This window comes from Barbus barbus, assembly GCF_936440315.1.
Source record: "Barbus barbus genome assembly, chromosome: 50".
Lineage (NCBI taxonomy): Eukaryota > Metazoa > Chordata > Actinopteri > Cypriniformes > Cyprinidae > Barbus > Barbus barbus.
Genome location: NC_136728.1, coordinates 12,766,094 through 12,780,093, shown reverse-complemented (window position 1 = coordinate 12,780,093; position 14,000 = coordinate 12,766,094).

Genomic DNA, 14,000 nt, shown 5'->3' with positions numbered 1-14,000 from the left:
CTCAACACTTTGATCCAAAATCCTTGTCTTTGAGAGATTCACCTGAAAATGAAAACTCTGTTATCATCCACTCCCCTTAATGTTGAAAATATGTAGCCTTTTTTCACGGAACATAAAAGTAGTAAACTGTGTAAAAGAATTAGTCTAGAAGCAGCAGACTTTCCAGACTGCTCCAAAGTGTACGGATGACTGCAGCTGTCAAGCCCCATGATTTGTGCACTATTTTTCTAGTCTTCTGAAAACATTTGGTAACTTAGTGAGAAACAAACTGAATGGGTACAACAGCTTGGGGCATCACTGAACCATATTTTTTTTTACTCCTATAAGGTTCATAGAAGTACCTATGTACAAGGTACATATTACTACTCCAAGGTACTATCATGCACCTTTTAGGGGTGCATTTAAGGGTACTGCCCAAGTGACAAGCTGTTGTACCCCTTAGGGAGGGGTTCTCAACTCTGGCCCTCAAGGTCCACTTTCCTGCAGAGTTGAGCTCCAACCACAATCAAACACACCTTGAACAAGCTAATTAAGGTCTTCAAGATCACTAGAAAGTTATAGGCCGGAGAGGTTGATCAAGGTTGGAGCTAAACTCTGCAGGAAAGTGGACCGCAAGGGCCAGAGTTGAGAACCCCTGCCCTAAGGGTTCAGTTTTTGCACACTTTTCCTCAAAGTGCAGCCACTTGTCACCAGCTGCCTTATGTAAAAGAGCAGGACGGACATTTTGCTAGGTAATACCTTTTATCCAGTTTGAAGGAAAATATTAATGTGTTCTGAGAGCATTCTATTAATCATCTATTTAGCATCTATTTAAGCAACAGTTAATTAGACCTAGTTGTTCACAACAGGCTGTAAGGCATCATAGAGGTTTCCAAAATCAATGTGAAGCTTATCTGATTTGTAAACTGAAGATAAATAATCCCTTTGCATTTGAAATATCACATTTGCAGAACACAAATCAGAACACTGAATTAAAAGGATAAAATCTGGAATGTGAACAAAGCCTTTTCGAAAACATTTACTGTTACAACAAGCTGAAATGCAATCTAGCTGATCTACAATTGTAGATACACTTATCCATGATTCATTAGCAATACTACAGGGGGTGGACATTTTAGGAGACAGCACTGCCGGCAGAACTCCACAAATCTTTACCTCAGGTTGAACTCTCCTGTTCCTCTGACTCTGTCGGGTGCCCCAGCAGTTCTGGAGGATCTCAAAGCCACAGCAAGATGGTGTGGTCCCTTCTCCACCCATGGCAGGGTCTCCCCATACTGCGGTAACCATAGTCCCACTACGTCATGTCCACTTGCCGGTAAGGAGCCCTGAAGTTAACCACAACAACTTCTTTGATCTTCGATGATCTAGATCTCCACAGTCCAGAATGAACAATCTGAAGGGATCCCCTTATTTCAGACTTCTTCAGACATGTGCTTGTTAAAAGATGCACAATCTTTGGATCTGAGATGGAAGAGGATGTAGTCGCACTCACCTGTCTGCTCTGGATCTAAGAGTCCGTTTCACATGCCATCTCCACATCTCTGTTCGAGGAGATGTGTGCTGCAGGGAGGGATAAATGGGTGGCTACGTGGGGTGCTCGGGGAGAGCTTGGTGACGTGTGGACGAGAGTCCACAAGGGAGCCATCCTGAGCCGGAGGCTGAGCAGTGGGGGCTCTCAGTGCCATCTTCCTCTTCCTCTATGGGAAGCATCAGGGGAGTGATCCCTGACAGTGGAGCTCCACTCAGGGGCAGCATAAGTGACTTCTGTTGGGACTTCTAGTAACTCCTCCTTCCCTCCCAGAGGCCGTCTCCTGGAGACAGAGCTGGAGATATTTCCTCCCCTCCGCTGCTCACATTCCCCCAGGATGCTGACAAACAGCAGTGAAGTGCAGAGAGGAAATCTTATCTCCTGGCATGCACACATAGGCTTTGGTTTCTCCTGCTCCAGCATGGCGAGAGTGGGAAAACTAGCCCTGCCCTTCATAGTGATACCTCCGCCATTTGCCTCCATAGAGGATAAAATTTCTGACTGTTTCATCCATGGGGGCTTGGGGTCTAAAGTGTATACCCACATCTCTCAGCGCCACTTAGGAGAGAACAAATTGTATCTTGTGCACCTGCCATCAGCTGAGAATGGAAATGTGTTTACCAACTTTGTGTTTACATTGTAACTGACATTTTGAAGACCTTAGACATATCACTTTAATTGTGTCACTCAATGGTTATGTAACAGATGTGTTGCCTTAATCACATGGCCACTGGGGTTTTCAATGTGAGGTGGACGTGTTACAATCTACTATGACATTACAGGTCTTCTGGCAATAAAAGAGTTTTAAAATAGAAGAGCTTGGAACTGTCATTAAAACTTTGCCTCTTCTATCAAATTTCTCCAGAGGTAACACAGAATCATTTTGACTAAGATCAGTTCTTGTAAAGAATTTTAAACCAATACCCCAGAGTTGTCCAAACCTGCCCCTGATGGACCACCGTTCTGCAAAGTTTAACTCCAACACACCTGCCTTAAAGTTAAAGCTATCCTGAAGACCTTGATTAGCTGTTTCATGTGTGTTTTATTAGGGTTGGAGTTAAACTCTGCAGGACAGTGGCCCTCCAGGACAGAGTTTGGACACCCCTGTTACGCTGGAAGGTGGCACTCCAAGAGCAGGATTGGACACTCATGTAATACACACATCATCATTAAATTTATGTCAGGGGTTGCCATTCTCAGTCCTGGAGGCCAACCTTCCCACAGAATTTAGTTCTAACTTGGTCGAACGCACCTGGCGTGCATTTCCCAAAAGCAACTATGGTCACAAGTTCTGTCATTACCAATAGAGTTCAGTGGAACTAACGACTAGGCTATAGTTAGTTAACAATGGTTTTGGGAAACACACCCCTGCCTGGGAGCTTCGAGTAATCCTTTTGACCTTGATTAGCTGGTTCAGGTTTGTTTAATTAAAGCTGAAGCTAAACTCTGCAGGGAGGTGGCCCTCCAGGAGCAGGACTGGACACTCATAGTTGTGAACACAGTTGGGAAATATCTTCAAATTTCAAAATATATATAAAAAATACACCCATACAGTTTAGAATTCAGTTCCAAGTTCTTAATCTAAAGAAATGTTATTGTTGTTGCATTAAAAAAAAAATTGAAGAACAGAAGCAATTCCTGAGAATAAAGTGAATTTGGAGGATTATAGTCATAATCCTCATGGAAGAAAAGGTATGATTTTAACTTACTGTGGCCCTAAAATTACATCTAAGCCAATCTTACAAATGAACGAACGTTAGTATGTTAGATAATCAAATATAGTGGCTTCTACAAATAATGCTAGACCTTATGAGAACAAACTTTCTAGCCTTCCTATTTCTAGCTCATCTAATATAGTGTTAATGCTACTTATATTGATGGTGCAAACTGGGTGTGGCTACAAAGTCAGTATCACCCATGATATTACAAATGTTCAACAATGTTTATATTCATGAATGCAACAGACTGATGGCTAATGACCTAGCTGGCAGATATGCAAGTTAAGCATATGTAGTGATCAGCAAGTGGATATAAGTAGTTCAGGTGAGAATAGGGTCATCCAATAGAGCAGGTGTTGCAGAGTAGAGGCTATTTGGATTAACCACATGTGACACGTTTAGGAAGCCAAAGATAAAGTCGAGGTAAAGTTCACACCTTTGCTAAGACGTTATTTTTGCACATGACCATATATGTGCGTCTTATTGAAACTATAGATGGCAGGCTATTTTTACAGGTCAAGTAGCCTATGCTGATGACCAATTTAGGCCCGCGCTTGCACTAATATAATTAAACAGTCTTGTAGCTGAAAAATAGTCAGCTGGGTGACGTAGTGTAGTATTGTATTTTTTTTATAATATTACTACGAAAAGGCTAAATATTAAGGAAGGTCTTAAGGAAGCATGGACGTAGACTGGTTTCATGGCTATGAAACAAACTTTTAAAAGTTGGACTATTTTTAACGTAACATACCGTACTAAAAAATGTAACACTCAGCGAGATTATTGAAAAACAGAACAAGCCTTGACACAAAGTCTAAAAATGTTGACCTGAATATGTACAGCTGTAACAGCGCTACTGAAAGGATGCATTTATAGCCACTTGCCAGTGATTTGCCATACAAACTCTCTAACAGCTAAAGCTTTTAGCATGCTAATTAAATCACTGTAACCTGTACTATTGATAACTTTTAAATATTATATACTCAAAAAGATTTTAAAATTCCTAAATGCCTGTGCAAAACCTTCCAAGATGATGTGGGAGGTTGCCAGGGCATTGCTATGTGGTTGCTAGAGTGTTCTATTTGGTTGCTTAAACCAACAAAGCCGACATTTAAGCCTCTATGATATGTAATATAGATCCCTCCTTCAGTGTAAATCTATGGGACTCGTAGCCCTAGCACCCAGGACAATTCACCCGCCAAACCCTAGTTCTAAATCTTAGCAAGCCTCATTAATAAAAATGAATGAATGAATAAGAACAACACTCCAATCTCTCATGAATACGTTGGATAATGATGCTTGAGATTTACAGATGTCCATGTTCAACAGTAGAGTCGTTCAGTGAGTGGGCAGAGAGACAGACTGACAATGTCCCACTCATTTATGCCAGCATGGGCAGCATGAGTAACATTATCTATCAAGGTCAGCTGTCTGGGCCAGGCCCCACATGGGCTAATCCCTATCACACACACAAATACACAACCCATGTGCATACACACACACAGAGGATGGGACAGGATGGCAATGATAACATTCAACATCTATTCATGTTTAAATTACAGCAGACATCTACAGTAATTACTCTGAGCAGCATTGCTTTTGTTGCCAGAGATTTCATTTTGGCTTTGACCTAGACTTTAAATGTGTTGAATCTTTGAGCACAGATGCCCCATGGACTGTCTAGGCCAAGGATTGTTCCAAAACGACCCAACTTTTTTCAGCAGCTACTTTTAAACTGTAACTACAAGCTTCACATAATTTTAAATACTTTTAAAAACAATTTACAAGTTACTAACATTGAAGTTATTAAAAGCTGGCTCACTTCACTATATAAATTCTATACTGTGTATACAGTCACACTAATAACTAATTTTAAGTGCACACAACTTGATATATAGACAAACATTTCAAGACAAACATAACTAAATGTAATGATTACTTTAGAATTTGATTACTTAACAAGTAACCACCTCTCACTAGTTCATTCAGAGAGGTTATTCAGTAAAACATTCAACAGTCTGATTCAAACTGCTGACTGAGATTGAAGGATTCGTTAAAAGAGTCTTTTGTTTATGAATCGGACTATACCAGTCATGTGACATCTTTGTTTTGTGGGCAGTCACCGCGGACAAAAACTCAAGACATGTTTTTTTTTTTTTCTATTTTGTGGTCTAACACATCATGTTAACTTTAGACTGCTTGAAAGCTAAATCAAGTAAAATATATTTTAAATATTCAATCTAGTGAGCATTTTAGTGGTGTTATAATTCTAAAATAACATCAAAACACAACTTGTGGTCGGCGAAAATAACCCGACTTGTAGCACCGTTTCGCTTCGGGTGTTCCGACTCACCCGAGTTTGAGTCACAGTTCACTAACCTTAACCCAACCGTACCCCATTTCGCTTCTTGTCTATTGACTGTCCGGTCAAAATAAAGGCATAGAATGCCCAAAAAACCTCCAACAAAAAACAAATGAACAAACAAATACACACCATTTGTGTACAAATTCATTACAACCTTCACTAATACATTTCAAGCCAATCACCTGATTTGAGAAATATTCCTGTTATTAAGCAGAATTCACATGGAAAGCACTTGAGAGAAATTAAAGAACATATTTTTAAATGGATGCCAATAATTAGATGTTGTGCAACTGAAATATTTTTAATGTTAGAGCTTTCAAGTTTCGAATACAGTCCAAACACTCAGGTAAGAAATGCATCCTGCATGCAAGATACGCAAAAGTTGAACTTTTTTCACAAAAACTAATGCAAGTTATATAGTCATTTAGTGTGTTTGTTTTATATATTGTATAGTTATTGAAGGGGTGCGCTGAGCAATGAGTGTACAAGCTTTCTGTCCTCTGTTTGAACCTAATGCATCTTTTTCAGTCAGCTGTCCAATGGCGATCTTAAACTTGATCTCGAGTGTTAAATCAAGGATATAAATATGCAGATTCACTTCAAGGCTATGACACGTCCTTGAAGACATTTCCTAGACTTAACACATGAAGATCTCACATAACAACTTTAAAACCAACCCTCTCACATTTGACCATAATTTATGCAGTCTGCCAGTAAAGATGTTTTTCTTACAGGATTATGGGAATCAGTTAACCAAGCTCAAAAGACTAGTTACCTCAGTGTTCTCTGGTTGCCTGGGTGAAGGGAGAAACCTCACACCCTAGAAACACCAAGCAAGGGACTACCTTGTTATTGCAAAAAGAATATCCCTTATGGTTTATGTATGGTATGTATATTATCCTAAACTGAATTACAAACATGAAATTAGCACGTTTGCTTTCCTTTTTAAATAAATGACACATGGATTGGTGTGGCATAAGTCTCCAAATATTTTGGCCACTTTGTTGACTATTGAGAGCTAAACCTAATCTATAATGCATGAAATAGACACACACTTAATACATAATAACACTCTTCTTTTTGTCCTTGGTCTCAAAAGACGTATCGCAATTTGGAAATTCTGAGTCTAAAGGATTTACTGTACAACCATCTGACACTACAGCACCACATACCTGCTCATTATATAGAGTGTTCTTCCGTAGTCTTTCATCACCCTGTTCAATATCTTACCTTCTCTCCTCTGTTTTCTCCTTCCCCTCTCTCTGATTCTGCCCTCGGGCCCATTTTTATCTCAGGCAATGCTGAACAGTGTTCGGGTGAATCCAGGGAACAAATTAAATAAAAAATCCAGTCCTAGAATGGATGGCAGCTACAGCGTGGGCTGCGATGACGCTGTTTGGGTGCTGTGGAGCTCTAGCCAGTGAGCCTGGTGTCTAGTGCTAACACGTTTGGCTCAGACAGCAAAGGAACTGGATGATAAGGCATTGAGTGATGGAAGCAGGTGCAGTCAGGCCACCACGCGCTCATCTTATGCCATTCGCAGTTTTGGTTTTCCTGCACTCGTATTCTTGTGCTCTTCAGAAAGCATTGCATAATGTCAGTGTCACGTTCAGGCAAACATGGAGGTCATATTTGAAGAAATTTTGTGTTACATCACTTGCTCACCAATGCAGTGAATGGGTGCCGTCAGAATGAGAGTTGATAAAACATCACGATAATTCACAATACGTCTCCAGTCCTTCAATTAACATCTGTGTTTGTAATGAACAAATTCATAATTAAAACATTTTTAACTTCAAACTGTTGTTTATAAATATGAGTCCTGCTGTATCCACAATATTGCTTTATTCGGTGAAAAGTAATTTTGTCTGAACAAGAAAAACAACTCTGAACAAATATGTTGGTGGATTTTGATGTGAGAGAGGACAATAGGGGATGGACTTTTTCACTGGAGAAAGTGTTATGGATTATGGACTTTAAGGCAAGCGATTGTTTAAAGTTAAAATCACTGGAGAAAGTGTTATGGATTATGGACTTTAAGTGATTGTTTAAAGTTAAGATGTCTTAATGATAAATTTGTTTCTTACAAACATGCATCTTTTCACTTCATGTTAATTGATGAACTGGAGTTGTTTGTGTATTATTGCTATGTTTTTGTAAGCTGTTTGGACTCTCATTCTGACGGCACCCATTCACTGCAGAGGATCCATTGGTGAGCAAGTGATGTAATGCTACATTTCTCCAAATCTGTTCTTATCATGAAACAAACATCCTGGATGGCCTGAGAGTAAATTTTCAGTTTAACCTTTTTAGCAGTTTTTTTTATATATAATATTAATATAATATGATATTTATATAACTAAATACATATACATTTTATGTGACATGATGAACACAATTACAGAAAGAAGTTTTGAAGACATGGTGCATTGTGGGAAGTTCAAGAGCTATCTGTTTACTAAACACTATCTGTGGCATTTGACCACTGGCGACCAAAGGAGTTTTCTGTCACACAGGTAAGCTGAGAATTGTTATGTCACTGTCTGTGCATCCTTAACACAACCATACAGTACAGACACGGACACACACGTGACAACATTGGTCAGAGGGCAAGGTAATCTTCCTTTGTAACAGACATAACACAAAATCTACTGAAACAGTCTGTGACACATTCAAGGCCCAAAAAGGTAGTAAAGACATTGTTAAAATAGTCCATGTGACATCAGTGGTTCAACCGTAATGTTATTAAGATACAAGAATACTTTTCATATGTAAAGAAAACAAAAATAACAACTTTATTCAACAATTTCTTTTCCATGTCAGTCTTTGACACACGTTCACAAGAGTTCTACAATGCGAGTGTGATGCTGCTGACTCAGGAGCCAGCGTTCTGATGTAGAATCTGGATGTGTGGCGACTTGTTTACAAGCAGAGGAAGATGCTGAACCACTGATGTCACATGGACTATTTTAACAATGTCCTTACTTCCTTGTGTATGTCCTTCCTTCCAAAGTTGTATGACTTAACTATCTCAATCGAACGTTTGTGTACAATCTGTTTAAGCCCCACTGAGAGTTAAGTTTAGCGGCAGACATTCATGCTTTATTTTTTACTAAAAGTCTTAAAATTTGGACAAGTCAAATCTTACAAATTCAGACAAATTCACCTCCAATTTGATAATTTTGTTTTCTTGATGGACAGTTTAAATTAGAATCAGACAGACTCAGTTCAACCAATCCTTTGAAAGAAGGTCCTTCAACTGAAAAGAAGGACTCCTTAATGAATAAAATTTTGCCATAAGCAAGTTGCATTCTGTGAATCTCGCAAAAGAGATTCACAGAATCTATCATCTATCTTAATTAAACAATATCCCTTTTAAAACCACATTAAATCATAACTATTTAGTTGATGACATAACCACTGTAATCCAGTTTTTCACTATTTAAGCATCTCATCAAATTAAGAGAGCTCACCTGTTCAACACTCATGTTTTTCAGGTTTGTGATATTGCATCACATGGAAACGCACACCTCTGGGAAATACGCAACTCTATGTCAGCTTGTGACACGTCAAGACTTAATCAACACGCGATTAATCAGCACTGTCTGCGTGACAACAGCTCCGTCACCAGTGTAGTGGAACAGTCGATCCCATTATATCTTAATCACCATCATATGATGATGTAACTCCAATATTTATTTATAAACAAACACCTCTGATAATGTGATGGATTAGATGAGGCATCTCAAAGAATACAGAACTGCTATTATGTAATATATTTCCTTGTATTCCATATTGTCAGACAGAGATCCGTTGTGTGCTTTTATAATTTCAGTTTGAGTGTGTCAACACTAGTGAAGTTTACTCTAATAATGATACAGCCTCATAAAGAGACTCTTGAATTAGTAAATCCCCTTCAAATCCTATTATGCCTTGTTAGGGTGAAGGGGCAACCCAGCTGTCCGCAGAGCTGTGTCCTCTGCAAGGCAAGGGGACGGGGCTTATGTTAGCCCACTGAAACAATGGAATAGATAACAGACGCTGGTCACAGACTGCTAGCTGTACTGTTACAACCCCTCATGTGCAGAAACCTCATTGTGGACAGGTAGACAAAAGGAAAGATCGGCTGTTGGCATGCAGTTTACATGGTTAGGGATGATCCAGAGGGCACCGGTTGATGCCAATGAAAACATTCATTCAAAAACTGCCTGTCAGTAATTCAGATTAGCTGATACTAGTACATTATGTTGGCTTGGAAAGAGAGGAGAAGCTAGTATATATTTCTTAAAAAATATATAATTTTTTTGAACGTACTAACTAAAGCATAAAAATACCATAATGTGTTTACAGATAATTAGGAAACATCCTAAATTCACATACTTGTTTCACTGGAAAACAATGCTACAAACAGTTACTCTACTTTGAAATGTGGATTCTGTGTCGGAATGTCTGTTTCTGTTTTGGTCTGTGTGATTCCACTGCCCAATAGTACCACTTTACCAAATAGTAGCCTATTTTGACACCCCGGGTTGCCAGTTGGTGGAAAACATATCATATTAAAGCCATGGAAGCCAGCAAACAAACTGGGTCAGTGATCGCAGATTCTACCTAACCTAAATGTCTTGCCATCCATCTAAAAACGTTCTATGACCAGAAGAACATTCAAATGCATCGCCTTTTATTGTCAGTTGCGCTCGTTCCTGTTGCGTGTCCTCAATCTGGCAACCCCCATGAGCGTTGAGTCTGAGGAGAAGGGGGCGGGAGAACCAATATTTTTTTATTTGTACTGCAGTACCCATTTCAGATGCTAGCTGTCAATATTACATACTGCACCTTTAAAATGTTCTTCACACTAGGGTACGTTCACACCCTCAATTTTTGGGACTGACAACCGCATTTAATTACAGGTGTGAGTCTCGAAATGTCCCTTTCACACAGCAGCTTACAGTTGCGTTTGGAATACTGTCTGAATGAACGTGCAATGGGAGTCAAGCCCGTATTCCTTACCAGTAACCATAGCGACAGTGACCAAAGTAAAGTCAAAGATGGCGATAATACTGAAAGTTTTATCACTTCTTACATGACAAGAGTACAATGGAGCCGCGAGTTCTTCCGTCAAATCTATATTAACCTACAGCAGCTTTTAAATTTGGGTGGACTGACAACTAGTTGTCCAGTCCTGTTCCGTTCACACAGCGCGTGTGTTTCAGAGAATGCGGTGGGGAATCCTGAAAATTTACAAGTGTGAGTTTGGTTACAGAATGCGGTTGTCACGCCTGTAAATAACCGTACTGTGTGTGAACGTAACCGTATTAAGGACTCAAATACAGGACTGACAACCGCATTCTGCTGCTGTGTGATCGTGGCCTAAGAATTTTTTTTTTTTTATAAAAATGTTTGATTAAAGGTTCCTTGAGGAACCTAAACTAGATCTTGCAAAGTTCCATGAAGAGTCTTTAACATCTATAGAACATTTCAATTGCTCAAAAGTTTCTTTAGAGTTGAAAAATAATCTTTGTAATAGATTTATTAAGAACTGTTCACTGACAGGTTCCTTGAGGAAACAAAAATGGTTCTTCTATATGGCTGTGAAAAATTCCCTTTGGAAGCTTTATTTCAAGAGTGTTTCAAGAACCGATCACTTAAATGTTCTGTGGGGAACCTAAAATTGATCTTTGATGCCATTGGTGTGAAAACCTCCTTTTGGAACCTTTATTTTTCAGAGTGCAATTAGGAAATATTCCCTGTTTCAATATTTATTTTGATTGCTAAAGCTTGCACACTTATATATGCTAGTGTGAATGAGTAAACACTGGCCGGTTTTGTCATGTAAATGAAGTGTGCAGGGTGAAACCCACTGCTCCCTGACACAACCAAGGTGAATTGCCGGGTTTAATTTGAAGTATCCAATATCATCAGGAGCGCAGTAAGCTCCCATAAGAAACATTATCGGGTGAGGAGTTCATCTCGATAATGGCTATATCATCAACGAACACTCGGTGGGAGGTCTAGGGCTTGCCAACACTTAGTTTATCAGACTCCAAATCCAAATCAGTCAACATATTGCATATGAAACTAAGATGCGTATGAGATTGATATCTCAACAGCCTTGCTGTTTTGAACTTATATTGAAGATAAAATTTGTAGTTTCTAGCAGCACATAACATAACATAATTGCAGTCTGTCCGTTTTCTGAAAATATATAGCTAACTCAGACAGAACGTGTTTTTGCACTACACTTTTCTGTTTTTCTATTGTTTTTCAATACTTTTTTTTCATTCCACTGCCATGCGTCTCTGTTTTTGCATTCTGCTACAGTATGACCCCTAAAAGTGTCTTTCTCCAATAGTGTTTCATTATTAAGATTGCTTAATAATGTTTTGTGGCGTAAATCACAAATATTTTAATAACTATATTATAGCATATATTTTTTTTTGCAGTTTTTGGATGGCTCTTGAAAGCATAAATATAAATTGATATTTTTCCATTTGGTGCCTAAGATAGTTGCTATTAAAAGGTTTGAGAAATGTTTTATAGTATTTTCATAGTCACTCACACAAAAAGTCTTTAAACCTAATCTTAACAATACTATATATACAAAAAAGAAAGATTTTTACATGCATTCATTAATAGCATGACATAAATCTTCCCAGGCTTAAATTAGAAAAAAATATGTAGCAGTAAGTACAGATGGACGGTATGTTCCACGCGCAAACCGGAGCTAATGATAGCACAGCACCATGTTCAGATGTATGGCACATTCAGTGAATCTCTCCTGCAGTCAAAGCAATTGTGGGAACACAACACCTCTACTAAAAGAATTGAAACCAGCACCAGTCCCCCGTTCCAAAGCGGCAGCTGTTTCCATGGCAGCGTAACATGTTGAGCAGAAGTGGGCTCTCTCTCAGAAACCCGGGTTGCCTCAAGGTCTTCACTGCCTCTCACTCAAAACAAACGTTCCAGTTTTTCCTCCAGCTGACGTATTAAAATGATGCACTGTGAGGATCTTGTTCAGATTGAAAGCAAAGATGCACATCATCTTGTAATACTTGTTTTACAGACAGATTGAACAAAAAAAAAATCAGTCTAACACTAAATCCTTAAGCAATTCATTGCCTGATTCCACTCATGCAGCAAAGAGAGAAACAGTCACTCAAGATAAGAATCTTTTCAAAAAGTCATAGATTACACAGTTTAGGTTCTGAGAGTCTAGTTTAACATTAAAGGAATCGTTATTTAAAAAAATTCAAATTATATAATCATTTATTCACCCTCATGTCATTTCAAACCTGTTCTTCATAAGGGAAGTCGTGGCCTAATGGTTAGAGAGTCGGACTTGTAATCCAAAGGTTGCGGGTTCGAGTCCCCGGCTGGCAGGGATTGTAGGTGGGGGGAGTGAATGTCCAGTGCTCTCTCCACCCTCAATACCACGACTGAGGTGCCCTTGAGCAAGGCACTGAACCCCCAACTGCTCCCCGGGCGCTGCAGCATAAAATGGCTGCCCACTGCTCCGGGTGTGTGTTCACGGTGTGTGTGTGTGTTCACTGCTGTGTGTGTGCACGTTGGATGGGTTTAATGCAGAGCACGAATTCCGAGTATGGGTCACCATACTTGGCTGAATGTCACTTCACTTCACTTGAGAGTGACCCAACTTCACTTCTTTCACAAAAGGAGATATTTTGCAGGATGCTCATGCTGCTCTTTTTGCATGAAAGTGAACAGTGACTGGGTGACATTTTTGGCTTCAAAATGACAAAACAACAACAACAACAGAACTCCATAAAAGTTATAATATCATAGGATATAATTATAATATCCTAACTTTTTTGTCTTTATTTTGTATGGAAAAGAGCAGCGTGAACATCCTTCTAAACATCTTTTGTGTTTGGTGGAAGGCAAACAAATCATACAGGTTTGGAATGAAATTGAATGAGTAAATGATGTCAGTTGTCATTTTTTTGTTAAATCTACCCCTTCAAAAAAACATGCAGCGCTGAGCAGGCAGATTCCTGAGTCTAAAAAAAACAAGTGGACATTATTCTCTCTACAAAAGAACAGGTCAGCCATTAAGCAAAATGCCACCAGAGTTCCTGTTTTACATGTACGACGCAATGATCTGAGGACGAACATCACCAACCTGTCATCCATAAAACAAATTCATGGCAGTATTTTCAAAATAGATGAAGAAGGAGTGTTGTGTTAGCAGAAACAGGTACCCACAGTTTCATAACATCACGTTGTAACTGCTTTATGGGTTTGCTGTTGCATCAGGGAATCTCCAGGATACTAGACTGGTAATTTTTTTTTTTTAAAGTCTTTAAGAAAGAGCTGTTCTCAAAAAAACGGTATGCTATCCGGTATCTGTGCAAACCAAACACTTCTCAATCTT